At 38.0% G+C, this 27,899-nt stretch overlaps 1 long non-coding RNA gene across 1 annotated transcript; it reads right to left on the bottom strand.

The window, feature by feature from the left end:
- Positions 1-10,473: 10,473 nt before the first annotated feature.
- LOC111439317 lies at positions 10,474-25,885 on the bottom strand. The gene is made up of 3 exons (XR_002709789.1): positions 25,825-25,885; positions 22,054-22,056; positions 10,474-10,513 (listed from the first exon to the last, which is right to left on the bottom strand). It is a non-coding gene; the product is annotated as an uncharacterized LOC111439317 (long non-coding RNA).
- Positions 25,886-27,899: the final 2,014 nt, after the last annotated feature.

Here is a 27,899-nt window from a genome sequence, read left to right on the forward strand (position 1 = left end):
TTCTTTTGGATAGTTTTAATTGAACTCGAAATTCGGTATTGGTGAACCGGATGATATGGGTTTGTTCCCCAACAACGAAATTCGGAATTGCATTCCTTTTTCTCTCGTGTGTTGACAAATAATATATTTTTCAGAGGTCGATGTAATATAGTAGTGAGCATTCCTGCTTGTCACTCGTCAGGACCATGGAATGTGTCAAGCCTACATTGTAGGCTATTCTATACATCATAAAGTCGTCCACAAAATCTAAAACCTATAGCTTTGATACCAATTGTAACAGACCTTAAATTATAACTCTTAAAAGAAAACATCATCTATAAGATAAATCTCAAAAACATTTAAAACGTCCTCTTCTCTGGAAAACACAGTCACGGTCTTACGTGTTTAAATACGAAATACTTAAATTTAGAAAAAATAAAAAATAATTTAAAACAATGAATTAAAAAAAAAAACCCTATTCTAACCTAAGACTAGGAATTTAACATGAGTCTACCCTATTCACGTGTCACAGTCTCCGTCACTCTGTTCATGACCCACTATAAGTAGCCATGCAAATGCAAACAATGCTAGAAGAGTTTGATTATGTCAAAAATAGGTAAATAAAGATAGTTTCTTTTGGATAGTTAGAGTATTTTTTTGGTATTTAGTTTAACTCTTTTGCAAGATTTGTGCTTAGTTTCTATTTCTCATTATTTGTAAAGTTATAGAAGCCAAGTTCAATATTTTGATAATATCATCACTTGAAAGTCTAATTGTTTATGTTTCTGTCACTTTAACGAATACAAAACTTTAACGAAGATCCCTCACTTCGATGATCATTATGATCATTGGAGGGAGCTTATGGAAAATTTACTCAGAGCAAAGGGTCTATGGAGTGTGGTAAACATTGGTTTCTCAGAACTAGAGGAAGGAACAATGCTGACTGAGGCACAAAAGTGCTTGGAAAAGGTGATGCTTTACTTGGTCGCATAGCCAAGATTGTTTGGGACTCAATGAAGTAAAAATTTGATGGAAACTAAAAAGTTAAGAAATCTATTCTTAATGCATTAAGGAGAGAATTTGAGATCCTCTTAAAGTATCAAAAATTATTTTGCAAGAGTAATCATAATCTCCAACAAGATAGAAGCAATGGAGAAGATATGCCTGATAAGAAAATTGTAGAAAAAACTTATGCATCCCTTGACTGAAAAATTTACTTACGTTGTAGTATCCGTTGAGGAATCCAAAGATACTGATAACATGTCCAATGATGAATTAAAAAGTGTTCCCTAGTGGTGCATAAACAAAAATTTCGAAGATCCAGCAATAATGGAGAGGAGAAAGTTCTAAAAGTCAAAGGTCGAATGGAAATAAGTAACAGAGGAAGAGGAACTTACAGGGGCAAGTGGACGCGGAAGAAGAAGATCAACTTTCAACAAAGCAACTATTGAGTGTTATAGGTGTCATGACTTAGGTCATTTTCAATATGAATGTCCAAAGAAGAATTTTAAATTAAATTATGCAGGGCTAGAAGAAGAGGATGAGATGTCGTTAATGGCTCATATGGAAGGACATGAAACAAAAAGGAGTGATGCTTGGTTCTTAAATTCTGGTTGCTCACCATATGTGTGCAAGTGAACGTATGTTTTCAAGCTTAACAAGGGAAAGGGTGTAGTAAAATTAACATTGCATGGGGTTCGTTATACTATTAGAAATGTGTATTGGGTAATGTGTATTGGGAACCTGAACTCAAAATTAATCTCTTGAACGTTGGACAACTACATGAAAAAGAAATAGTAGTGTTATTCAAAGATGGTGTATGTAGCATTTTATCATCCACAAAAACGAAAAATAGCAGAGTCAATTATGAGCGCAAATCGGCTGTTTATTTTGTGTACTGAACCATCTACAACAAAAAATTAAGGAAGATGCCTCCATGTTTCAAATACGGATCAGTCAACACTTTGGCACCATCGTTATGGTCATCTCGGCTACAAAGGCTTGTGCACCTTGGAACACAAAAACATGGTGGAAGGCCTGCAGTAAATTGTAGCTTCAAACACCACCTGTGAGGCATGTATGAAAGGCAAGCAACGTTGGACTCCATTTCTAAAAAATGGGTAAATGGAGAGAAACTGAAAAATTGGGTCTTGTTCATGCAGATTTATGTGGTCCAATTTCACAAACTTCAAGTGGCCATAAGAAGTACTTGTGCTTTATAGATGATTTTTCAAGGAAGGCATGGAGTTATTTTTTCGTCGAAAAATCAGAAACATTTTATCATTTCAAATGTTTCAAAACAATGGTGGAAAAGGAAATTGGAATGCCTATAAAATGTTAAGGACAAATAGAGGAGGAGAATTCAACTCTGCAAAATTCAACGATTTTTGCAAACAACATGGAGTGAAAGACAATTGACCACAACCTCAATAAAAGACATGGCACCAGAAGAGGCTTGGAGCAGAATGAAACCATTAGTAGATTATTTCAGAGTTTTTGGATGTGTGGACATGTATATATTTCATATGCCAAGAGAAACAAACTTGAAAATAAAGTGTAACATGTTTTATTGAGTCAGCAGCGAATCCAAAGGCTATAGAATGATTGATCCAACTACAAATCAAATTATAGTAAATCGTAATGTAGCTTTCGAAGAAGATGGTGAATGGGATTGGAAACTTTTTTAAGGTGAAACAAAATTGGACTAGGGGAAAATATTGAAATTGATAAGAACACAACCGAAGAAGAAGAAATCACGGAGGAAACGACTAGACTGGTTGTTGAAACAAATGAACCAATTGCTGAAAACGAAGAAGGGGAAATCACAGAAGAAATGACTGAACCAGTTGCTATTTTTTTTTTTTTCCAGTAGCTATTGCACCATATTTGACAATAAGGGAGGGGAGTAATTGACATACACCTATATAGTTAGCAGATTATAATTCCAGTGAAGGCTTATCTGAAGAGGATGAAGAAAATATGGCATTGTTGATGATATCAGATCTTGTGAATTTGGAGGAAGCTGTCAAAAACCCAAAATCGAGATTGGCTATGGATAAGGAAATCAAATCCATTGAAAAAAAATCAAACATGGAACTTGGTGGTTTTATGGGCTAGAGTAATGAAAATAGGAGTGAAATGGATTTATAAGATCAAGGTAAATGAGTCTGGAGAAGTTGATAAATACAAAGCAAGATTGGTTGTAAAAGGCTACACACAAGAGCAAAGATTTGAGGTGTTAAATGACCAACATACCCCTATAAGAATTATAAAATGTTTTCAAGATTTTAAAGGATCCGAAATATTAAAGAAATTTTTTATGAGACTCATTTATGATCTTAATGTTAAGTATGCAAGATCTCAGGAAGGTATTAGAACATGTTTGAGGTATGAACGATAAGAAAAATGAGGAAACTACTCCTAAAGAAAAATGAGGAAACTACTCCTAAAGACCTTTTATAACTTAATGAGGAATCAAGGTTTGTTATGAATACAAAGTGACAAGATGTGTATATGAAACTAATTCTTAAATATCTTGACTTTTACGACATATAAGAATAACTATTATGCTTTTGGAATATTAGTTTTAGAAGAAAGTTATGTTAAGTCACTCCTTAGTGTTACAAAGAAATTGGAGGAAATAACACTCTTATTGGGAATGTTTATACACCACGATTGTAGGAGCAAAGTGGTCAATGATTGGATACTTTAGCAAGATTTGGAGTCGGTGACTTAAAAGATAAAATAACACATAAAGACTGATCAAGTCATGATCTAGTTAAAGGAAGAAAACAAGTCACCTCCAAGAAAGTAGGAAGGTTTAAATTAAGGGTGAATGTTATACCTAAGTTATTCCAACATTAATATCAACACGAGATCTGAGCTTTGAATTTACTTGAAATTTTTAAGATTATGGCATGGACAATTTAGTAGAGTTGAGGTAGACCGAGCCATAGGCACATGAGTTACTAAGTCTAGACTTCACATTCCTTAGCATTTGTGTTAGAGAGTGCAATAGCACTGATCATTAAAAGGAAAGAATTGGCCCACGCGACGATATATTGAACATTAAGAGCTAATCCAGATAGTGATTAAAAAGAAAAAACACCCATTCATGAGAAACAAGGGTTCCCTCAAGCATACAAACCAAGAAGACAAGGTTAAAAGTTTTTCTCTGAGTTCGACATAGTTGTGTGAGTTAGAGTGATGGTGTTGGGCTCACTAATTTATCACTGCTTAAATAATTTTCATGAAAAGATATTCAAGGAGGTTTTATAGACCCGCTTCATAATAGTATGCATATCGATAATCGGAGGTTAATCAGAGACAAAAAGGATAACAAGATGAGCCCTTAAGCAAACTTCATACCTCTATATAGTGAGTGTTATACCAAACTCTCAGATTAAGAGTATTAGTTGAATAAAAATATTTTCTTTAGACATTGAATATTATAGAATGTGGTCTAGTGAACCATTTTAAATGAAGAACAAATCGTAGTTTGTCTAGAAATATAAAGTTGTATGTTCCTTCACTTTGACAATGTAGAAGGTTTGTTCAAAATTTTGAGTTTGACTGATTCAATACATGTAAGCACAACTCACACTTACCATGAGTGAGGGAAAGAGCTTTGGAAAGTTAAAGAATTTGCTAACCTCAGTCATAGTATAAGGATGTGCTATATGATATATGAAGATTAGTAAAGTTTAATGATGTTATGATGAGATAACTAGTTAGAGTATTAAGGCAACTGAAAAAGTAAGCATCCTACCTCATATTTACCAAATGAACATGAGATTATTTGCCTCTCATATTTACCAAAGGAACATGAGATTATTTGCCTCATCCTTAATGTGGATATCACACTAAATTAGTGATGCACAGTGAGTGAATCTCAAGTTGGTTAAGTTCTTCAGCGTGGTAGGTTACGTTCAGAGTTGTTAAAGGATATGTCTAAACAATTGGTTAATTAATTTGATGGGTACTAAAAGGTTCAACCGCTTGAGAGATTATGTCATGAAATTCATTCTAGGTTTACGTAAGATAACAAAAGGTCACACTGCCATTCGAGTAGTGGTGAGTTGTTGCACTCACAAGCTTGCACATGTTACTTTGGATAAAGTCTCGACCCTATGGGGAATAGGCGAAACTTTTATCGTGTTTAAAAACTATGTTATTTTTATTTTCTTGTTTTAAATTAAATGTGCAAGTTCATGGCTTCATTTACAAATGTTTTATTTCAATGTCCGGATATGTTAATTACAGTATGCATGTAATGACGTCTCTAATTAAGGTAACAAAATTATGGGTGTTATAGTTGGTATTAGAGCCAGACACCGGGCGGTGTGCCAGCGAGGACAGATGATAGTGAATGCTAGAATGACCATGGAAGTTAAGATAGGAAATTAGTATGCATTGATTATCACTTAGTACTTGATAGATGGATTGTGAGATCCCACATCGGTTGGAGAGGGGAATGAAGCATTCTTTATAAGGGTGTGGAAACATCTCCCTAGGAGAGACGTTTTAAAACCTTGAGAGGAAGCCCAGAAGGAAAAGCTCAAAGAGAACAATATCTATTAGCGGTAGACTTGAGCTATTACAATATTAGTCTCGAGGTATTGCACAGATTCAACCCTACTAGAAGTAAAATTATCGTTTCGAAACCATTTCAGCAAGTGAAATTCTAAATTCACTTTTCTTCAAAATGACACTAATTTCATTACCAATCTCTTAATTGTGGTAGAAAAGAAATACCAAAATGATCTATGTTCTAGGAAATTACACAATGAATCTACCATCAAAAGGAGTCCAAAACTCATAACTTGGCCATAATTTGGTGAGTAGCCTGCATGCGTCATAATGTTATGTTATGCTTATGTATGCTATGTGATAACGTATGATGTTACGTTATGTTATGTATGTGATGTTCTATTATGCCATGATATGTCATGCTATGCTTTGCCATGTAAAGCCACGTTATAGATTATATGATGATGCAATATGAAAGTCATAATGATTACTATGCATTCGTGACGCACATGTGTGCTATGACATGAATGAAAGGAAGAGCGAAATGATTTTGATTTTAATCCATGGGAACCTCATGTATTTACGTATGTCATGTACATTAGGATACTTTCCTGTTATGTTATGTTATGGGAACCTCATGCATTGTGGCGTTTGACGATGCGTTATTGTGTTTAACTCGACCAAGTTAGACCCAGGGGTACATATACGAGCCCGTTTGGTGGATCCATGTGCGTGAGTCATGTGTCGGGAAGTACCACATATCCAACTCTACACAGAAATGGACAGAGCTATTTTTCTTTTCTTTTTCTTTTTTTGTTGGGGGTAATTTGGTGCTATTGGATTAGCGTTTATCTACCATTAAAAAAAAATAATAGGTGATGCTGTTTCCTTTTTTGTTCATTTTCCTTTTTAATGAGATTACAGGGGAAAAATGTTTTCAGTGTTCTTGGATTGTGTAATGGTTTTGTAAAATTAATGAGTGGTTGAGCTCTCTCTCCCCAATTTTCAGGGGATTCCGGAGGATTTGAAGTCAAATGGAAGCCATTTACTTGTTAATGATAGAAATAAATACAAGTCGATGTTGATTCGTGCCTATTCATCTATCTGGATGATTGGAGGATTTGAATTAGCAATATACCTTGGACATCTCTTTGCATTAGCAACAACTGGATCAGGTTTTATGTGGTTCATTCTTACTCTAAAAAAAGAAGATGTACAAATATCAGTTTGGCCAGTATGCATGGACACACATGATCTTGATAGTTGTGTTTACACAGTCTTCTTTCACTGTTGCTGACATCTTCGAAGGAATATTAAAATTTAACTTGATATTGGTTGGTTTTCTCTAATTAGTAATTTTGAGACTAGAGATGAAATATCCCTTTCTATTTTTGCGCTGGTATTTTTATCTGAATTTAGAAATGCTTTAAAGAAGGAAGATGGTTGTTGTGATTGATGAAAATCTATGATGCAAGGAGTTGGATTTTGTGTTAATTACCTCTTAGAATTTAGGTGTAAGATGTTTGAGGAAACAGGCTTTTGTTCGAAACCAAAGGTTAGATTTGGTTTCTACCTGGCCACTTTGGCTCAAGACTGGGGTGGACATGTTTATTTATTTATTTATATTTTAAAGAAATGGCTCATTAAAACTTTCCTATCATTCATTTTTCTCATCATTCTATTGTTTTCTCCTTTCCTTTACAACCAGGCTAGAATCACCCCCCTCCCTGGTTGTACAAGGCCAATGTAGTCAATGCTTGGTATGTTCTACGGTTCAATCGCCGATGCTCCGTCGTTGTCAGGTACACCTTTGTTGGATGAGGGAAGGACGGATATTTTTTTTTTTTTTTGGGTAATATATTTAATGTGATTGGCTTTAAAAATTGAATGTGATGATACTGTATGATTTTATGCTATGATGTCATCTTGTATCAATGCTATCTTTATGTTACGAATTTATGTTTTCTTTTCCTTGAATTATATAGTAGAGTGTAAGTAATGTTAAACTTGAAACTGATGTCATGGGCTCACATAGGTTGACTTGGATTTCAAATGATAGAATTGAACTTTCATTAAAAATATATTCGTGACAACAACTTAAGCTAAACAGGTAAGTGGCCTTACTATTGACATGGTTATATTTGATGTTGACACGTGCCTGTGGTTTTGCACATGTCATATATATTGATATGTGTGAATTATCGGTGAATCAGTATGCTTATATTATGTTTATGTTATGTTATAATATGTGGTATGATGTGTTCAAGGATATGTTTGAGATAGGATACGAGAAGGATGCACAAACCGAAATGTAACAATAGGAGTAAGATACGTTCATGAAACGTTAAGGTTAGGTTACATACCGGAGTGCTATGGATAGGAGAGATTGATGAAAGAATATGGTTAGGATATGGGTAGAAAGGGATAGGTTTGTAATAGATTGATAGAACGATAGCGTTAGGATATGTTCCTGTGATGATATGACTAAGGTACGATCACGTAACGATATGACTATGATAGTTTTGTGTGACAATTGAGGTAATTGTTGTATCAATTGCACGTTATGAAATGACATGTTAAAAGCATGGAGCGTTATGTTATGTTTTCTAAATTGTATGTATACAACATGTTATGAATGACATGATATCATGATAAATGAAATGAAATGTAACCACGTTAGGATTATGTATGATACATAGACTGAAAAATGAGAAATGACATGTTAAGCATGAAAGATGATAGCGGGGTTATATTCATTAGTGATAAAAGTAGAAATATTGAGGACCTCATGCATTATGTGTGCTCATGCATTTTGAGGGATTCCCCTATTCCATCACAAGGGTACGAACGCATACCTCCAATGGTAGGACAACGATCGTTATGTTTTGTATAGCGCTGCCGTAACGGTTACTAGTTCTAACAGGTGTTCGGCCTAAGGGCTCCCAGAGTATGCTCGCCCGACAAGGAAAGTGGCCCAGCGGTGTGTGAATTGACTGGTGAGCCCATACTCGCATGTATGGGATGTGTGTAGAGATATGGTACACGTCCAAATTACCCGTTACGACAACATTGTAGGAAAATAGATTGAAAGGATAGGTCCCGTCATTGCATTTGCATGTTCTTGCATTTAACCCCTATAGTGGAGTCACTTAGTGAGTATTTCTTTAAATACTCAAGCTACGTGCTACTACATTTTTCAGGTTAAGGCAAAGCATTCCTATCGCAACTCAAGACCATGGCACATGCATAGGATAATGGTATTTATTTTCTTAGGCTTAGGCTAGATAGGATGTTTTTAACTTAAACGCTTATTTATTTATTTAATCTTTTGTTGTGTCGTTTTAAAGATGTTTCGAAACACGTAAGTCCATAGTTGTGTTAATTTAAATGAAGTCTTCCGCATTCAATGTTTAGGATATGTATACAGTAGCAACCTTAAATTAAGTAGAAAATTTCGGGTCGTTACAGTTGGTATTAGAGCAAGGTTGACCTGGCTCGATACCGTTTGTAACGGCCTAGATCCACCGCTAATAGATATTCCCTTTTGGGCTTCCCCTAAAGGCTTTAAATGCGTCTGCTAGGGGAAGGTTTCCACACCCTTATAAATGGTGGTTTGTTCTCCTCCCCAACCAATGTGAGACATCATAAGCCAGATGTAGAATGATGAGTATCGGGACAACCAACCTAGTCAGCATCCGAATAAGCGACTAGCGTACTAGGAACAGTGGATGGACGAAAGGTAAAACCAAAGTGGAGTGTTCCTCTGACAGAGCGAAGAATACGTTTGACAGCAAGAAAGTGATCTACAGAAGAAGCATGCAAGAAATGGCAGACAGAATTGACAGCATAGGAAATATCTGGAACCGTGAGCACCAGGACTGACACTAATCTTTATTTCAGATCTTGGAAGCTAGCCTTACATGTTTCTTTCCATATAAATGGAACACCTTTCCTAGTTAACGGCATGAGTGATGAGGTTATCTTGGCAAAATCTCGTATGAACTATTGATAGTACCCTACCAGTCCCAAGAAACTATGTACCTTAGTAACTATAGTAGCGCAAACCCACTTGGTGACAACTTCCACCTTTGCAGGGTCCACTAAAGCCCCATCCTTTGACACAACGAGCACTAAGAATGAGCCTGTCGTAGTCAAACTTCTCACTTGAAGAACTTAGATACAACTTATTTTTCCCTCAAGATCAAAAGGACTTTCTAGAGATATACCTTCTATTCTTAATCCGTTTTCGAGTACACCAAGATGTCATCTATGAACACAATGACAGATGTGTGAGATACTCCTTGAATACTCGATTCATTGATCCTATGTATACCACAAGGACATTGGTGAGTCCATATGACATAAGACTTATAATGGTCGTACATCGTTCTGAATGCTATCTTCGGCACATCTCCCTCTCTAATCTTAATCTAGTGGTTGCCTAATCAAGGATATATATTGGAGAACATTGTCACCTCATTGAGTTGGTCAAACATATCTTCTATACAGGAAATAGGGTACTTATTCTTCGCTGTTCTTTTGTTCAATTCCTTGTAGTCGATGCATAAATACATTGATCCATCCATCTTCTTGACTATAATAACTGAAACCCACCGCTAGTAGATATTGTCCGCTTTTGCCCCGTTACGTATTGTCGTCAGTCTCACGGTTTTAAAACGCATTTGTTAGGGGGAGGTGACACTAAGGTGCCTTGTTTCCCTCTCCAAACAATGTGGGATCTCACATTGTCAAACAACACGGGTGCACTCCAAGGAGATACGTTAGGAAAGATGAAACCCTTGTCTAACAAGATTTACAGTTGCTCCTTGAGTTCTTTTAATTCTGCTAGTGACATGTATGAAAACCATACTATGAAGAGAATAGATTCTGACCCTCCTATCGAGACAAGCAAAGCGAAAACCCTTACGTGGCGCATATCCGACCACACGACGCTCAAAATAGAATAATGTCATGATGTGACTGAGGAGGATAGTGCATCATCCAACTCACCATATAACGTGCATATTGAAAAGGAAGTAAGACATAAGTAAGATAGGAACAAGGAGCAGACATGAGCGTCACAAATAGGCTTATTAAAGGGTCGAGTAAGGCCCTGAGCTTTAATCTCAAAAGTTGAGATTCTGAAGGGAATAAAGACATGTGGTTCTAAAGTCAAGTATGTCCTTATGAAATATAAAAGCACGCAAAATTTTGTGTCAATCAGATACCGGACGAACGTTCCACGACACTATATGTTCATTCGCCAAAATCATGTTTACGCCCACTAGTTTGAAAATGCCTCAAAATGTACTATAGGGGGAGACAAGGTGTCAGCCTCCACCAGCCCTACGCCCTCTGGCCTAAGTGAGCTACCTATGGCACTTACGTGTGTCACAATGAGGATGAGCATTCTAAGACAAGTGTCTCGGGCGACTTCCTTTGAGATGGGTCTTTTAAGAAAAGTACTGAGCGGCATGTGTAACGCCCGCTCATCGTCAACGCGATTAACAGGAGTTACCATCATCAACGACAACATACTCTAACACCCAATCATAATCTCAAAATATTTAAAAAAAAACATCCAGTAAAACATTTAAAACCAGTGCTATTTAAACTTAAAACAACCGAAGTAAATTCTTGACAGCGAAAACATAAATATACAAAACAGACACAGACATGGATTCCCAGTAGTCTTCAGTCCACTGGTCTCGTCCTCGGTTGGCCTGCATCATCTAAATCTGGAAAGTAAAGTTATAATAATTTTGATGAGTAATTAGATTACTCAGTAAGTAGCTAGCTTATCATTCAAGAGTTCATAACTAATTTTTCCAGGTGTTTTTAGGTTTTATTCATCATTGACTCCTAGTTCTCTTACTAGGGTCATCTATTCGTTAATGAGGTATCTCAGCTACCTCCAGCTAGGTTACTAACTCTCCTTCGATATGCTTATCTAGAATTTTCGGACTCGTATGTAAGACCCGCTCTCGGTCAAATACGGGCCGTCTACTATTGCTCTGGCGGCCTGTTTATCTCATATACCAACGGTCAGGAGTACTCATGCTCCCTGACTTAGCACACAGCGCGTTGGCCAGGAACTCCGCGGGAATTAGTAGACTATCATACTCAGTAAATAAGCCATAGCTCAACAACCAATAAGCATATCTAGAGTCATAACGTTTCCATTAACATGCATAACATACTCACAGTTACTGCATGCTTTCATACATGTATCATGATCAACACGTAGAACATTCTGACAATCATTTATATCACGCTTACATCACAGGCAAGCAGTCACAATATACAATAAACACTAAATATCATCAAAGCTCATCATAACTTATTAAGCTCTTAATCAGGTAAACAACATACTCACATGTTGTAAAACAAGTTAAGAACTAGTTCAAAGGTCGATACGCTACTTACCTGGTTTCGAATCCCTTTCTCTCTTGATTGTACATTTAATAGGGTATTTCAACACAATTCCTTCCAATTAGACCTATATTTCACCATTTTCAAGGTAAGTATAGGTCAATCTAGGTAGAACAAGTCAAAACAAATCAAACGGGACAAACCGGGAACCGAACTGATGCTTCACGCGCCCTCACGCACCTCGGTGTGTCTGTCCCACGCGCCAGGAGCACGCCCAGTCGCACGCCCAGTTGCGGCCCTCACGCGCTTCTTCTTCTTCCTTGCGTTTTTCTGAAATTTTCCCATCTTTTCTGTTAATACCTACTATATCCCGAAGCCATATCCTCCTTCTACGGTTCGAATTTCATCTTGATTCCTTCTACATATTTATAGATCTCCTTATTACGTTTCTAACAAGCCCTATTTCATAACTTATTATACAATACGAACCAAGATATCGAGATTTAAAGGTTCGGTGATATGGGTTTTTCGTTACCTTTGCGACAACCGCTTAAATCAGCTTAGTTCAGAGCTTCAATGGCTGAAAAGCCTTCACAATCGTCTCCCCATCCTCATGTTTGCACGTTGTCACAAAAAACGCCAAAAAAAACTTTAAGGTTTTGCCGGAAAACACGGATTATAACACTCCCTGTTTTCTGTTTCCCTCTTCCTCTGTTTCTTCGATATTATTTGGTGCTTCCTCGTCGGCCTTGCCAACGCCAACCACCTCCCACACCTCCATCTTCCTCTCTTTTCTTTCTTTTCCCTTCAACCACCTGTCCATTCTTCCTTTCTCTATGGCAGCAGCTTCAAGCTGCTGCTGTCTTTTTTTTTTTTTTTTTTTTTATTATTATTATTATTTATTTTTATTTTTATTTAATTAATTAATTAATTAATTTATTATTTTCGGGTTATTACAGCATGGGTGTGCCGATATTACGCCCTAGGCCATGTATAAGAGGTTGGATTATGCATCTGCTCTCTAATATAGAGTACGTAAATGATATGGCATGGACACGGGAGGGCCAATGCCATGATATATTTTATATGGATACATGTTTATGATGTCTCGACGTTATGAACAACACGTGGACCCGTTCTTGATGGCATGACCGAGCGAGCTACGTTGATCGATGACACCCCATGACTTGGGATGATGTCAAGACATATGGGCCATGTTTCTTGGGAACCAAGATGATATTGGATGCGGCATTGCATTGAGAGACCTTGGCCTCGATCAAAGGCAAGGACGAGTCGAATGACTTAGCCTAGTGTACAAGCAAGTCGGTTGTGTCGCAGACGATTGAACATACACGCACAAACATCGTGTGTGGTCGAATAAGCTTAGATTCTGCACATGTGATATTCGGTGGGTGAAGATAAACATTGCCTGAGGTTCGATGCAACCATAAAGTTGGGTGAAAAATGAATATGGTTTTTCTTATTTTATTTTTTTCAATTCCTTTGGCTTATTAGTTCAATTGGTTACAGCGTCGTGTTAATAACGTGAAGGTCATAGTTATGTAACCTAAACTTGATTGACTGGATTAGGAGCTACCAGTCTGCAATATGCATAAAACCTATTGCCTATTAGCTCAGTTCTGATTGACTGGATTAGGAGCTACCAGTCTGCAATATGCATAAAACCTATTGCCTATTAGCTCAGTTCGTTAGAGCATCGTGCTATTAAACCAGTCTGCAATATGCATAAAACCTATTGCCTATTAGCTCAGTTCGTTAGAGCATCGTGCTATTAATGTAAAAGTCGCAAGTTTGACACTTGTATTGGTCAATTTGATTAATTCTCTTAATTAAGGGGTTACATACAACCTTTGGCCTATTATCTAAGGTCGCAGTCACATTCTCAACGATACGTGCACTACAAACTTTAAAAGATAATGACTTAAAAGTAAAGTTTTAAGTTCAGTATACATAAAATTATGTAACCTAAACTACTAGATTAGGAGCTACCGATCTTATGGCCTATTGACTCGTTTCGTTATAGTGTTGTGCTAATAATGACTTAAATTTGAAAACTCAAGTTCTATTATGAACTCTATTGGTTAGATTATGAGTTACCAATCTATAACGAGCATAAAAACTTTGGCCTATTAGCCAAGTTGGTTAGAACGCAAAGTGCGCAGGTTTGACACTTGCATGGGTCAATNAATGTCGCAGGAGCGGAGTTAGAAGACTAAGGGAGCACTGGAACAACCAAAGCTCAACTGCAAAATAAGGGAGAGGGATGAGAGCGCTGTAGCAAAATAGAGGAGAGGGGTGAAGAGAGCAATAGAAAATGCTAAAAAATTGGTGCCGAGTGCCGAGTCCACGAAGGAACCAGTGCACTTTATCAATGTCCTTGACGGGCCTGCCAATTGCATGAAATGGGTGTTTTGTATTAAATATTTGTCTGATGGATTGGTCGAGCGTTTCAAGACTCGTCTTGTTGCCAAAGGTTATACTCAGGTTCCTGGTCTTGACTACACCGACACTTTCAGTTCGATTGTCCAAGTTACCACTGTCTGTGTTGTGCTTTCCATTGCGGTCACAAATAAATGGCCTCTTCGATAACTTGATGTCAAGAATGCTTTTCTCAATGACATTCTTATTGAACATGTTCATATGGAACAACCTCCTAGGCATATTGATCCTTCATTTCCCACTCATGTCTGTCTATTAAAGAAAGCTCTCTATGGCATAAAGCAAGTTCCTCACATCTGGTTTTAGCGCTTTAGCTCGTTTCTTCTCACACTCGAGTGTAATAGCCCAAAAATAAATAAAGAAATAACCAAATAAAAATAATGATGAAAATAGTTAAAATAATAATAATTNGGTTTGATACTTGCATGAATCAATTTCATTAATTCTCAATGATATCTTTAATGATACATGGTTAAAGTACTACAAGCATTAAAAGATAATGACTTAAAGTTTTAAGTTTATTATGCATAAAATTATGTAACCTAAACTCGACTGACTGATTAAGAGCTACCGATCTGCGATGTGCATAAAACCTATGGCCTATTGACTTAATTGGTAAGAGCGTCGTGCTAATAACGCGAAGATCGTAAGTTTGACACCTGCATGGGCCAATTTTATTAATTTTTAATAATATCTTTTCATGATACGAGGTTACAACACTACGAATTTTAAAGATAATGACTTAAAANATCTATTTACACAATTGAAAACCGTATTTACAAAATGAAAATAATGAGAGAGAGGGGGAGGGAGAGAGGGAGAGAGGGAGATGGAGTAAATATTAGTTGAACAGGATTTAACAATAAAACAGGAAATATCATAGGGCAGTGAGCTCCTTTAAATTAAATATCAGAATTTTACGATGGCCAATGTAAATTAGAGAAATAATTTTATAGAGTTCAAACTTGAAACTGATGCCATGAGCTCATATAGGTTGACTCGGTTTTCAAAGGACGGAATCGAACTTTCATTAAAGATATATTTATGACAACGACTTAAGCTAGCCAGGTAAGTGACCTTACTATTGGCATGGTTATATTTGATGTTGACACGTGCCCTGTGGTTCTACACGTGTCATATATATTGATATGTGTGAATTGTCTGTGGATCGATTTGCTTCTTATATGTTATGTTATGTTATAATATGTTGTTTGTATGATAATAATTATGGTACGATGTGCTCAAGGATATGTTTGAGATAGGATACGAGAAGGATGCATAAAACGAAATGTAACGATAGGAATAAGATACGTTCATGAAATGTTAAGGTTAGGTTACATACCGGAGTGCTATGGATAGGAGAGATTGATGAAAGAATACGGTTAGGTTATGGGTAGAAAGGGATAGGTTTGTGATAGATTGATAAAACGATAGCGCTAGGGTACATTCTTGTGACGATATGACTAAGGTACGTTACGTAATGATATATCCGTGATAGGTATAAGAACGTTAAGGCTATGGTAAGTTAGAGAACAATATGACTATGAAGTGTTTACGTTATGACTTGTTTATGATATGATACATTGTATGCTAGAATATTGTGCTTAAGTACGTAGTTATGTGAACGTGAATGTATGCTATGTATGCTTTTAGTCTGATGTGATGTGTAATGCATGTAACGATATGAGGTCCTTGAATGATTATGGCATGTTTGTATGGAATATGTGAATGTGAACCGCATGAATTGTATGACATGAAACACGGTAAACTATCTGGAACCATAACCCGGATAGAAATGTGTATGAAATGTGAAATAAAAATTAGAATGACATGAAGCCTGGAACGTGATAGGGGGGTTATGGTCATTAACGATAAATGTAGAAATAGGGGGACCTCATGCATTATGTGTGTTCATGCATCTGGGGGGATACCCCCATCCCATCACGAGGGTACGGACGCGTACATCCAATGGCAGGACAACGATCGTTATGCATTGCATAGCGCTGCCATGACGGTTCTAGTTTTAACGGGTCTCGACATAAGGGACTCCCAGAGTATGCCCACCAGATAAGGACAGTGACCCAGCGGTGTACGAACTAGCTGGTGAGCCCATACTCACACGTATGGGTTGTGTGTAAAGTATATGGTACACGTCCACGATTACCCGTTAGGACAGCACCGTAGGGAAAACGAAATGAAACGAAAGATAGGTCCCATCATTTCATTACATGTGATTGTTGCATTTAACCCCAATAGTGTGGTCACTTACTGAGTATTTCTTTAAATACTCAAGCCATGTGCTACGACATTTTTCAGATTAAGGCAAGGCATTCCTGTACGGCTGACGACGACATCGCAACTCGAGATCATGGAACATGTATAGGATAGTGGTATTTATTTCCTTAGACTTAGGCTAGAATAAGATGTTTTAAACTTAAATGCTTATTTATTTTATTTCGGGTCTTTTTGTTGTATCGTTTTCAAAATGTTTTGGAAACACGGAAGTCCATGGCTGTGTTTTAAGTTAAAGGTTATGTTTTATAGAATTTAAATGAAGTCTTCCGCATTCAATGTTTATGGTACGTATATAGTAGCGACCTCAAATTAAGTAGAAAATTTTGGGTCGTTACACTTGATTTTTCTTACAATCGCGCTGACACGTTCCTTTTTATCTTTCATCAACAATCTAACCTTATCTATTTGCTTCTTTATGTTGATGACATTATCGTTACCGGCAACAATTCATCTCTTATTGACAATTTTACTCGCAATCTTCGTTATGGGTTTGCTACCAAAGATTTGGATTCTCTCAGTTACTTTCTTGGTCTTGAAGCTTCACCCACTTCTGATGGTCTCTTTATTAGTCGGTTAAAATATGTCCGAGATATTCTTACTCGTGCTCAGTTGCTCGATAGCAAACCAGTCCACACTCCCATGGTTGTTTCTCAACGTCTGACTGCTGATGGTTCTCCTTTCTCTGATCCTACTCTCTATAGATCCCTTGTTGGCGCCCTTTAGTACTTGACCATTACGCGTCCAGATATTGCCTATGCTGCAATTCTGTCAGTCAATTTTTGCATGCCTCTACTGCAGATCACTTTCTTGCTATCAAACGTATTTTTCGTTATGTCAAAGAAACACTCCACTTTGGTCTTACCTTTCGTCCATACACTGTTCCTAGTGCGCTAGTGGCTTATTCGGATGCTGATTGGGTTGGTTGTCCCGATACTGATCGTTTTACATCCGGCTATTCTATTATCTTAGTAACAATCTCGTTTCTTAGAGTGCCAAAAAGCAACCTACTGTCTCATGCTCTAACGGTGAATCTGAGTATTGTGCTCTTGCCATAACTGCTGTTGAACATCTTTTGGTAATGCATCTTTTGCATGACCTCAAGGTCCCTATTTCATAGCAGCCCTTGCTCTTAATTGACAACAAAAGTGCTATTTTTGTTTAGCTCTATTCCCGTTTCTCACAAGCAGGACAAACATGTTGAACTAGATTATCATTTCCTTTGAGAACTTGTTATCATTGGCAAACTTCGCACAAAATATGTACCTTCCCATCTTTGTTATTGTTGGCAAACTTCGCACACAATAACTTCCATCTCCATGTTTCTGACATCTTCACAAAAAGTGTTTCTCGACCTCTCTTTGAATTTTTAAGATCCAAGCTTCACGTTCATTCAAATCCGATGCTCGACTAGCAAGGGGTGTTAAGGATATTTGACCGTTTATTAAGATATTTGCCTTAACAGCTTACCATATTTTCCTTTTTATTAAAAGCAAATATATTCTATTTATTTATTATTCTTTCCTTTTATTGTTATTTACATATTATGTGTAATTTACCATAATTCTTTATTCTCATTATAAATAGAGAACATTCACCACCATTTATGTTCGGCGGTTTTAGCAAATATTCTCAGGTTAGAGTGTCGTGCTGATAATGTGACGGTCGAAGGTTCGACACCTGCACTGGTCAATTTCATTAATTCTCAATAATATCTTTAAAGATACGGGGTTAAAGCACTACAAACTTTAAAAGATAATGACTTAAAGTTTTAAGTTTGTTAGACCCACATCTGACCCAATTTGACTCAAAGGATGTTTGATCAGATCCACATGGTGCCACGCGTCAACATAAGGAATTTCACTTCCCAGCGTGCGCCTCCAGATTTGAACCCATGACTCATTAGCGGCTAACCAACTTGAGCACGCCATGTGGCAGCACCAGGACGTGCGTCCTCTTCCATCAAGCGTGTCTGTATGGGCGCGTGGCATCGCACGTGGAGCATCTTTCCTGCGAGTGGAAGCGTGTGTTGCATGCATGAAGGTTAGTTTCCTTCCTGTTTTACTTCTGTTTGCTCGATTTTTATCCCGATTCTAATCCTAATCATATTTTTATGTGAATTAGGACTTAATTGGACAAAATGAGTATATTTGGATACGTTATTTGTGTAGAAACACTAAACGAAAGTCACACATCAATCATGTTAGTCACCACACGATATTTAGGAAGCAATACTTGTAGGGATCGCTTGAAATGCATGTATGCTAATGCATTTACCTTAGGTGATTGCTTTCCATGATTGAATGTAGTTAATTTGATTGTTATGAGTATGAATATACTATGTGAAGTATTATGAGTGTTACTTGAGTGTTGCAATTATGCTTTAAGCCTCCGCTATTTATGTATATGTTTAATTCATGTTGGAAAGAGGATGAGAATTTGAGAACTCTACGCTCTAGGAGCTTGATGGATGTTATCGCCCCATTGAACATGTATAAACACTTTGTATGAATTATGTATGATAATGCTAGATGACGGTTGTATGCACACTCAGTTATTTTCCATGACCCAATAATATGATAACCTATGGATTTATGGTTAGAAGTGACAAGCTACTGAGTCTAGACCTAACCTTTCCCTAGGAGCCTATCAGATCACAACGGCAAACAAAGTACCTTAAGAGTATTCTTAGGCTATAATTTGTGTGAACGGTATCTATATCTTCGTGGGAGGACCAAGGGTTCCTGATTAGTTCTCACTGTTCCTAGCCGTTTCGCAAGGAAAATGTACCCATGTCTTATAGACCACTAGCTCGGAAAGGAGGGGTCACGCCCCTCAATAAGGTGGTCTATCATGGGCCTAGGAGGTACTCAGCACACCCCTTGGTAAGATACCATATAGTCTTAGAATGCCATGCAAATGTAGCGCCTCATAGGAAGACACTAGTCATTAAAGCTTGGCATAAGGAACTTTTAGGGTTTAAATAAAAGGATGGAGAACCAAAGAAGTCCCAAAGGCCTAATACCAGAACCAGACGTCCTATAGCCAAAGAGAAGTCCGTGGGAGTCTGTTAAGCTTAGGATGCGTTGAGAGCCTACAAGTAGGTGGCTTACTGAGTATAATTTTTATACTCATCCTAGTTGTCCTATTTTTTTCAAGAATTCGCAGGCTGGCGATCAAGGTTGAGAAGCGTTTGAGAGCTGTGCGATCATAGAGTGGATCTTTCAGAAGCGTCAGTTCCTTTTCAGTTATTTTGGAGTCTTCTGTATTTCCTTAGTTTAATTTGTATCCCCTTTGTAATATTTTGAAAAAATTCTCTTTATTATGTTTTATTTAAATAATATTATTAACTTGTACTTTTCTTTTCTTTTATTTTATTTTTGTCTGTTTTTGCTTTTGCCTTTTGGGTCATGGTACGAGTTTTCAAAGCCTCGAAAATTGGGTCGTGACAGATTTGATCTAAGATTTTGAATGGTTCGATAAAACATGGGCTCAGCTTTCCTTTACGTCCGAAACTTAGGACACCCTTCAACAGGAGTCACCTTTAAGAATACCATGTCCCCTAAGCTCAAATGCCTCATGTCAGTGTAACTCTTTTATCTATTATGAGCCATGCACATTATTGTTCTAATCTTTTTCATGGCCTCATTGGTAGCTTGAACTATCTCTTGTCCTGACAACTCCCATTCACCTACCTCGTGTAAGGACCGAGCTGACTCGATGACTGTAAAAAGATGGGTAAATTTTTCAACAAAATAAAACAACCAAAACTTAAAACATATCAAACATTATATCAAAATAAAGTTTATACAAAGTATTTTAAAACACAACACAACAGTTAAAACACAAGTTAAGGGACAACACAAAAGGGTAGAAGGACGACGGGTGAGGTTTGTCTATGGCACCTGCTCCAGAGTCCGCTCCCGACCTCAACCAGCTCCTTATTTCCTAAAAAAAATGGAGAATAAGGAATGAGTACAAGACTCAGTAAGCAGCCTACTTGTAGGCTCTTAATCGTGTCCTTGATATGCTAGGGTACCACACTTTTTGTTTTCTTGTTCTTGTTCTTGTTCTTGTCGTAAGTTCTTGTTATGTTTCTTAATTCGTTCTCCAAGACACTCCCCTTAAGATTTACGGTAGTAGACATAAACTTGTCAATCTGTGTCCAAGGCTTCATACGTTTCAAGCGACATAGTCTTAATGCCTACGCTCAAGGCTTCTTACGTTCCAAGCAGCGTAGTCTAAGTCATACACATGACGTACCGTGGGAGGTCTTAGGAGATTCTTAATTCATGGCTAGGGTAACTTACTCTCTTCTTGCTCAATCGTGGCCATAGGTTCTCCCCATGATAGACCATAAAGGTCACGTGATCGATACATGCATGAACATGGCATAGACCATAAAGGTCACATGATCGATGCATGCATGAACATGGCATAGACTATAAAGGTCACGTGATCAATGCATGCATGAACATGGCATAGACCATAAAGGTCGCGTGATCGATGAATGCATGAACATGGCATAGACCATAAAGGTCACATAATCTAACATAGATCATATAGGTCGCGTAATCGGTGCATACATGAATATGGCATCCTGTAAATCATAACATGGCGCAGGGCATCTCATCTAGGTGAGGGGAATGAGGCCAAACATGACATCCTGCAAAGCAAACACGGTGCAAGGCATCCCACCTAGAAGAGGAAAAAGGCCTCCTTAAAAAGCACCGCATGATGGGAGTTATAGGCCACAATTAGACATGCTTAGAGTAATACCTAGCATTCTTGAATTTTGAGTCTTGAGGACTTTGGTCCCTTGTGTTTGAGTGGTACCTAGCATTCTTCTTGTCTTGGTGGTTGTATAGCTTATTCTTGATTCTTAATCTTATAAGTTTCTAAGATTCTTATTTTTTTGAGGCCTCAGTTGTTATATACATTCGTGATCATATGAACCCATCGTCATAACTAGCATGAGTTATTCTAGAAGGTCATAAGTTCATAATGGGCTCCTTAGAGGGTTCTAGAAGGGTCTTGAATCTTGACATGTTTTCTTTAGGCATTTCCTTACGTTCCATCCTGGCTTATGTTCCAAACTTGCTCCAACCAACTTGAAATCTTGAGTTTATCCTCGTGTCATATAAAATAGACCTTATAGGACATGGTTGGTGATTTGGAGCATATTTAGACCTTGAGCTAGGATATGACTTCTTGTTTTGTTTTCTGGAACAAACCCTTAGAGGTTGTCATGTCATATATCGTGGTCCTGAAAACACTTTCAAAGTAACCCTTAGTTTTCCCTGCTCGTGGTACATATAGCAAGGCATCTCACCTAAAGAGGAATAGGGATCTCCTGGTACACTTCATGATGGGAGATAATGGTTACTCCGGGCATGGATCCTAGCAACTTGTTAAGCATACCATCTGCATTAACTTAGGTGTTTCCTTCTATTCTTGGGGATCCTAGGTTTATGCATAACATCTTGGGTCAAGCTTGGAACTTAAAGGTTCTTCTTAGAAATAGCCCAACGTAACCTTGTGCACTTAGAATCTTATTAGCAACCAAGGGTATCTATGGGGAATCTCTTATTTCATGGGTACCTCGTTAGTCATCCTAGGAGGTAAAGTCATGTGGATTGTGATGTACATTTTTTCCCATATCTTGGTTTTGCTATCTAACGTTTACCAATGACTCCCAAACTTCATTACCTTATACAACATGATGAGATATGGATTCATACAATATTTCATAATGTTGGGAGGTCATTTAAGGCTTAACCCGTAGGTAGGCTTCCTTAGGGGCATTATGGTCATTTTACCCCTAATTCTTGGTTTTGCTACTTAGCGAGTTCTAGTGGCTTTCAAACTTCACCACCTCATTAATCATCATACAATAGAATTTACTGTAGAACTTCATAGCATTTGGATGTCATCTAGATCATGAACCATAGGTAGATATCCTTAAGGCATTATGGTCATTTTGCCCCGTTTCCTTGTTTACCTACTTATCCTTATCCATTGACCACTAAGTTTCACACATAACCAAAACATGCTATAATATGCTCATCATTAAAGTTTCATAGGCATTAGGGCTCATATAGTGGGTTATTTTAATGTTCCTTAAATCTCAAGCAATTTGGTCGGTTCAGCGCCTTAACTTACGGTTCTTTGAGTTTTGCTTTCATAGATCCTTGTGTAATACTTGGTGTAGGGTTCATATGAAAATCCAAGTGATTCTTAAAAGTATTTCTTAAGAAAAGTCCAAGGTGGCTACTTACCTCATTGTCGATGTTCAGGACCTCCGTTCTTGAGCTTTCGATATTCAAATTACTTCACATTTCCTTCCATAGACTCCTTATTGTGTCTAGTTTCTGGAACCATACGGTTTGTCATGAGACCAGCCTGAAAGGGGGTTAAAATTGAGAAACACCGAGGGAAGGTCAGATTTTGGGTTGACTTGGCCGGTTCAACTGAACCGGCCACGTCATCGTCTTCTTCCTCTAGACAGGAAGAAGACGCGCGCGTCCTTTGCGCCGCCGTCTGAAAGTGGCCTTCCACAGCCTCGATATCTTCGTTTATCCCCTCAATTTCTTCATTAAACTTAATGAAGATGTTACAAGGAAGAGATTGGGATTGATTTCATACCTTTTCGTGGATCACAATCTAAGATATTGAGCTCCAAAGTTCGTCCAAAATCATTTCCTTCGCAGAAGCTAAAACAGGGGATTTCTTATCGGGTAGCCGATTCTAGAGGTTTTCAAGGCCCAATTTCTTCATGGAACCTCTTCCATATCCTTTCTTCAAGCTATAAGAATTGGTTTGGAGGAACGTCATTGAGTGTGGAACCTTAATTTCTAGAAATCGTTCTCGGTATGCAACTCACCCGAAACGCCGAATTTCCGATCTCTTAGGTATCTTGTTCTACGACGTTTCAGCTCTCAATTCCTTCATAGAAATTGTGGGTAATCTTGTTTAGAAACTATAGGAATAAGTTTGAGGAGGAAGGGTGGAGAATTGCTCTCGAATTTGGATGAAACCCCAAGAGTAGGAGACCCACAAACTAAACGCTCATAACTCTCAAATGGGTACTTGACCTTGCTTGAGTCTTATTCCATATTTTTTCCCCTACTCCAGACTTTATAGGCGGAGCTTAAACAGACATTGAAAGCTCCAGAATCGTCGTGAATTGGCGATTTGGATTTTCTGGAAAATCCGCCGGAAATATCTACTCCGGTCAGAGCCTCCTCGACTTTGGTTTTGCATAATAGCCATTGGATGTGATGATCTGTCCATCTTCTAGATCATATCCAAATTTGGGGAAGATCCAAAGGCTGGGATTTGAGTTCGTTAGATATTTCTCAGATGGTCACGGTAGATGCTCTGTTTCTGATCAGAGGGGCATTTTCATAATTATACATTCTTCCAGGGGTATTTAGGTCATTTGCCGCTTTTCGAATATTTTAATATTATTTTTATTGAAAAATCCATAATTTTTCTAAAAACTTTTCATCTCATGTTGGTCATTTTTTCCTTCTTCTTGAACATCTAGAAATTCCTTCTAGATAAGCAACTAAAAATCCGGGAAGGTCCTTAATAATTAGAAAAATGACATTTTTGCCCTTTTTACTTACTTTTACTTCTTAATCCTTTTTCCATAGGTCTTAAACTCCTTAACATTACTTGTTAGGGTATAAGAATGACTTGCTTGAGATCATCATCCTTGCTTAATCCTTTAATTCCTCCCCTTTTGATCATTTGGATCTAACATGGGCGGCTTATTCTTGTTGGATCTAATTCCTTTCATTTTTGGGTGTTACACCTCGTCTCAACACACTTAGGTTCTTGTGGTCAGTGTAGATATGGTAATTCTATCCATACAAGTAGCCACCAGATTTTAAGTACAAGCACTACCATAGCTAACTCCAAGTCATGGGAGGGGTAGTTCTGCTCGTAGTCCTTCAACTGAAGGGAAGCACAAGCGATCACCTTCTTGTTTGCATCACTACACATCCTAGTCGTTTCTTAGTGGTGTCACTATAAATCACATAACCTCTTGAGCTCTCTGGAACTGTGAGCACTAGGGCCGACACTGACCTCTATTTCAGATCTTGGAAGCTAGCCTTACATGCTTCATTTCATATAAACGAAACACCCTTCCTAGTCAAGTGCGTGAGCGATGAGGCTATCTTGGCAAAATCTAGTACGATTCTCTAATGTACCCTACCAGTCCCAAGAAATTGTGTACCTTAGTAATTGCAGTCCAGCAAACCCACTTGGTTACAACTTCCACCTTTGTTGGGTCCATTGAAACCCCATCCTTCGACACCATGTGCCCGAAGAATAAGCGTACCATAGTCAAAGTTCTCACTTGGAGAACTTGGTATACAACTTATTTTCCCACAAGATCACCAGGACTGTCCAGAGATGTAACTTGTGTTCTTAATCCATTTTCAAATACACTAGGATGTTGTCTACGAACACGATGACAAATGTGTTGAATCACTCCTTGAATATTAGATTCTTTGACTCCATGTATACGCTGAGCCATTAGTGAGTCCAAACGACATAATCAAAAACTCATAGTGGTCATACCTAATTCTAAATGTTGTCTTGGACATATCTTCTTCTCTATCTTAATCTGGTGGTAGCCTGATCAGAGATCTATTTTGGAAAACATTGTCACCTCCTTGCGTTGGTCAAACATATCTTCTATACGGGGAAGAGGGTACTTATTCTTCACCGATCTCTTGTTTAATTCCATGAAGTCGATGCACAAACACATTGATCCATCGTTCTTCTTGACTATAACATCCTAATCCTACCGCTAGTAGATATTGTCTACTTTAACCTGTTATGTATCATCATCAATCTTACGATTTTAAAACATGTCAGTTAGGGGGAACGTTTCCACACCCTTACAAAGAATTCTTTGTTCCTCTCTCCAATTGTTGTGGGATCTCACATTGACAAACAACACTGGAGCACTCAAAGAGGATACCTCAGGATAGATGAAACCCTTGTCCAACAAGAATTGCAGTTGCTCCTTCAAAACATTACTATGAAGAGAGTAGATTTGACCCTCACGTCGAGACAAGCAAAACAACGGCCCTCAAGCGGCGCCGTCTGCCACAAGAGGCCCAAAATAGAAGAAATGCATGATGCAACTGAGGAGGATGGTGTATCATCCAACACACCATATAACGTGTGAATTGAAGAGGAGACGAGGCATAAGTAAGATATGAACAACGAGTAGATATGAGCGTTACAAATAGGCTTATTGAATGGTTGGGTAAGGAACCGAGCCTTAACCTTAAAAGTTAGATTCCGAAGGGAATTTGGCCTAGTGTAGAGGTAAGGTAGTTATGTCATAGAAGATTGAATATGCACGTGCATGCATCATGTGTGGCCGTACAAACATAAATTTTGCACAAGTGATGAACGGTGAGTGAAGATAAACTTCACCTAAGATCCAATGAAGCCATAAAGTGGGTGAAAAATGAATATGGGGCCTAGGTTTCTCTTAAGACTAGTCATGAGCGTTTCAAGATTACAATGTCACATGGTTGAAAAAGTACAACCGTGACACCAAGCGGGGATTTGAAAACAGGCTTGGTACCTAGTTCGAGCTCTATGCAGAAATTTACAACTCGGGAAGGGGGTGCTTCTAGTATATCCTTTGACAAAACATCAGAAAATTGTTGACCATCGGTACTGCAGACAAGAACTTCTATTTCTTTTTTTTTTTTTTTGTATCTACATACTAACCAATATTATCTAGACTCGTTGTTGGATTAATCTCTTTGCTTTCATCATCCAAACTATCTAAGGGATTACTACTTGTCCAGCTTTCACTGTATTCGTAGCAACTAAGTTTACACCTATTTGGGTACTAACAAATAACACATACAATAAGAGTTCTAACTTAAACCTTGCCTAACTAACAAACAATATAGATATAAATGAATCTGTAGACCCTTAATCAAATAAAGTTAGGGTAAAATGCCCTAAAACAAATAATGTACTTGTCACCATTGTGTCAGAGTTTTCAGAGTCTCTATTGGTGAAAGTGTTGCTTGGGAATGGGTCTGTATAGGCTTTCCTATACTACTTGGGCCTCATGTCGGGTTAACCGAGTTTTCAGTGTTCTTTTCTAGACAGTTCATAGCCATGTGACCCTCTTGGCCATACCTGAAGCATGCTTTAGCCTGAACTAGGCACCATCTCTAATGTTTCCTACCACACTCGCTGGATCGAGGTTTCTTGTCTCCTCTGAATCCCTATTGACCCGAATGCTCACTGTGCCCCAGTCCCTATGGTTACTGTCTACCTTTTACAGCTGGCACACAAGTGGTTGACGGTGCAGTTCTATCTGATTATACCTTGACTTTTGTCCTATGGTGATTGACGGTGTTGTTGGCCCTTGGTGTTTTTTCACTACTCTCTCCATAGCCTTAACTGCTCTCATAATAGTAGAATAGGTGGTAGAAGCTATGATGTCCAGGCTTAGAAAAACCCTCTAAGCCATCTTCTAACTCTATGTCAATCAAATCAAGGGCAAACTACTTCAATCTCATGAACTCTCTCCGGTAGCCCACAAAAGAGGTCTATTTTGTGTTAGCTAAGTGATTTCTAGTTGTATTCAAAGTTGGGCTACATCCGAATAATATTCCCCCAAAAAGCCTCCTTGAATTGGGTCCATGGTACTACAACTTTGTCAGGGATAAGGATCTCCCAAGTGTCCTCCCACCATATCTCTGCATCGTTCTGATGCACAAATGATGCACATGACATTCGGGCAGTTCATTAACCAAAATATTCTCTCCTTCAATGACAACCACAGTTGTGCCACCATCGAATCCTCTGAGGTCCAATTAAAAGTACAAGGGTTGTACCTCTTGATATCCTGCAGGTACCTCTCCCTCGCGAGCTGGACTTCTTCTACCTGTCTCGTCCTCTTGCAAGGTGTTGTCCTCCTCTACTTCCTCTTCTACATCCTATAGGTGACATGATCTAGGACAAACACGCAATACTCCAAGTCTATAACCCTCATGAACTGTCACAGCCCAATATTTTACTACGGACCGTGACTAACGACACGACACAAATGCACAAAGAGGTTTAAATATGAAATAAAGAAAATCATCAAATTCCAATAAAGTTTTTTTGAACGACAAACACAGAACACAAGACCGTTTGGAAAATAGATTTCAAAAGAATGCAAATATAAAAATAAAGACTAAGACTGGACTGAAGCCCCGGGACAACCC

Source organism: Cucurbita moschata, unplaced genomic scaffold (genome assembly GCF_002738365.1).
Source record: "Cucurbita moschata cultivar Rifu unplaced genomic scaffold, Cmos_1.0 Cmo_Scf00091, whole genome shotgun sequence".
Lineage (NCBI taxonomy): Eukaryota > Viridiplantae > Streptophyta > Magnoliopsida > Cucurbitales > Cucurbitaceae > Cucurbita > Cucurbita moschata.